This window comes from Temnothorax curvispinosus, unplaced genomic scaffold, assembly GCF_003070985.1.
Source record: "Temnothorax curvispinosus isolate PA1 unplaced genomic scaffold, ASM307098v1 QBEX01002954.1, whole genome shotgun sequence".
NCBI lineage: Eukaryota > Metazoa > Arthropoda > Insecta > Hymenoptera > Formicidae > Temnothorax > Temnothorax curvispinosus.
Genome location: NW_020212734.1, coordinates 1 through 3,105, shown reverse-complemented (window position 1 = coordinate 3,105; position 3,105 = coordinate 1). Strand labels below are relative to the sequence as shown.

At 40.3% G+C, this 3,105-nt stretch overlaps 1 long non-coding RNA gene across 1 annotated transcript; it reads right to left on the bottom strand.

Moving 5' to 3' along the window:
- Positions 1–41: 41 nt before the first annotated feature.
- On the bottom strand, positions 42–926 carry LOC112452107. The gene is made up of 2 exons (XR_003040453.1): positions 431–926; positions 42–331 (listed from the first exon to the last, which is right to left on the bottom strand). It is a non-coding gene; the product is annotated as an uncharacterized LOC112452107 (long non-coding RNA).
- Positions 927–3,105: the final 2,179 nt, after the last annotated feature.

The following is a 3,105-nucleotide window of genomic DNA, read 5'->3' as shown; positions in this document are numbered from 1 at the left end:
TAAAAGAAAAACCTTAAACGGGCAATAAGAGCACAAGCGTGTCGTTAAAACGCTAAACTTTATTATCTACAGTCACAAATACCGAAGTCAATTAACGAACGAACGAACGTTTCGACCCTTCTTTGGGGTCCTCCTCAGCGTATATCATACATATAAAAATTATCGTCGCAAACATACATACAGATTCTACCGCCGTAAACAACAAATCATCGCTGGTCAGTTGGATGTGCACTCCGACGCGTTCCAGAAATTCGTCGCATAGAAGTTTCCTGGTTGGAGCGCCAGGAAATTTTCAAACGGATGTACTGTCTTTGTCATTGTGACGCAACGCCTGTGGACAAATTCGGAGTGCCGTCCTCTCTCAATATTCATACAGGAACACAATAGATAACAAAATAGATAACAAAATGGTATCAAACGGGTAACTCACAGGTTTGACATACTGGACAATAGTCAAGTCGCAACGCCACGTCAATCAATTGCAGGAATCGGTGTGTCTCAGAGGACGCTCACACAGAGAATGGCACGCTTGTCTTATACAAGATATCGACGGTATAAAGAAGCGGGGGGAAAGGTCACGCATAATATAAAACAAGTCCGCGTAACAACAATAATTCTAAACTTTAACAAGTCCCTCGATAGCACTAATATATATCTCTGGTATATCTTCTGTATCCGTCTGCAAATTTAAACCTTCTCTTTGCCTTTTTATGTAAATCATTTCTGATATTAAGCGTTTACTAAGGGACGGTTCTCGGTCTAATATTTCCACGTCTTTCCAGTTAAAGTCATGGTTATACTGCAATCTGTGGTCTGTTAAGACCGAATGGCCCGCACCACTCCTTCTGATATGCGAGTTATGTTCTTTAACTCTCGTTAAAAGTTGTCTCCCTGTTTGACCGACATAGGAAGCCTCACAATCATTACAATTAGACCGTCGTGAGACAGGTTAGTTTTACCCTACTGATGACCAGTCATTGCGATAGTAATCCTGCTCAGTACGAGAGGAACCGCAGGTTCGGACATTTGGTTCACGCACTCGGTCGAGCGGCCGGTGGTGCGAAGCTACCATCCGTGGGATTATGCCTGAACGCCTCTAAGGCCGTATCCTCTCTAGTCAAAGGTGGCAATGATATCTCTAGGAGTCTCGTGAGTCGAAAGGCTCAAAACAATGTGACACATTTAGTGCTCGCTTTGCACGTACGCAGGTTTATAGAGTTTCTGGAGCGATGTATCGGTGTATTCCAGCATCCGTCTGCAACTCCTTCTTTAACAGACAAGAGTGGTCACTGCATTCCTTCTGTGAGAGCTCAAAAAATAAGATAAACAAGAAATTTGAATTTTTATATTTCAAACACATGAACCAACGGAAAAACATTAGACCGATTGAATATTTTTGTAACATTTCATCGGAACACCGGGTCCTTGACAATAATAATGTAACATACTCGTTAGTGCCTTTTTTCAACCGCTCTGGCCAAAAAATTGCAATAAACATAGATCCGAAATCTTTTACCACGCCGATACCTTCCTTAATGCAACTAAATGATGGGTGGTTCGTTAATTTGTCATCCACTGATATCCCTACAGATATTCAAGGTCTTCTACAACTCGGTGAGAATTTTAGCCTTCCGGGATTAAAGAAAGACAAAGTAACGATCGAATTTATTAAAAACATCGAAAATAATATAAAGAAGTTTCCTATTAGAACTCATGCAACTCTTAGAAATCGATTCTCGAATATGGTGAATAGTCTTCGGGGTTACGAGGTGCAAGAAAGTGCACACGATAACGCGATGAAACATTTGTCGATTGCTACAAAGAATTTTATGGATAATAATTCTAATTTAATCTTAACGAGGGCTGACAAAGGTAACGTCACGGTAGCAATGGACAAAGATAAATATATAGCCAGTATGGAGGAACTCTTAAGAGATACAGATACTTACAAGATTGTCTCTAGAGATCCAATTAGAAAGGTAACAACTCGGGTTCGAGAGCTTTTGACTAGATGGAGGAAATCAGAATTCATCTCAGACTCATTGTACAGATGGCTTTATTGTAGTGACGGAAATTTGCCGAGAGCGTACGGACTCCCGAAGATCCACAAAATTAATTGTCCTCTTAGAATCATCGTTTCATGTGTGGATAGCCCGTTGTACAATTTGGCTGCTTTTCTCCATAAAGTCATGTTTAATAGCTTTCCTAAAGGAGATAGTCATGTCTCGAATAGCTTTGACTTGGTCAAAAAGCTATCCGAAACCCATATTAGAGAAGATTATACTTTAATGTCTCTTGACGTTATCTCTCTTTTTACTAACGTGCCTACGGAAATGATTATTGACAGCATTGCAAAAAGGTGGAATTATATTTCTGAGAGTTGCTCGATTCCTGAGTCTGAATTTCTCCAGGCAGTAAGATTGGTATTAGAATCGACCTTTTTTGTTTTTAATGGAGTTATATATCAGCAAACCTTCGGTTCTCCTATGGGTTCCCCTTTGTCACCCATAGGGGCGGATATCGTGATGCAAGACCTGGAGGTTAGAGCGCTCGGAAGCTTGAAGTTTGCTCCTTCCTTTTATAAGAGATACGTGGACGATATTGCAATGGCAGTGCCTCTTAATGAATGCACTCACGTATTAGAAACATTCAACTCATTTCACCCCAGATTGCAATTTACTATGGAGATCGGTGTGGGTGGCAAATTGAACTTCCTCCAGGGGGGGAGGTCACCATGTTTCACATAGGCGAGCATTTGCAATTTGACTGGTTCCACAAACCCACTTTTTCCGGAAGATATTTAAATTTCCTATCTCAACATCCACTCTGTCAGAAAAAGGGCACGGTCATCGGTTTGATCGATCGAGTATTTAAGCTGTCGCACCCGAGATTTCATCAAAAAAACATAAGATTTTTGATCCAAATTCTGATAAATAATTGTTATCCGTTGGAATTTATTTTTGGGACGATACATGAGCGCTTGAGATTTTTACTTAATGATAGACACGTTACGAACGATGAGAGCATTGATAAAGTTCCATATTTCACGATACCATATGTTCCTGGGTTGTCTGAGAAATATAAAAATTTAACCAAGGGTCTTAA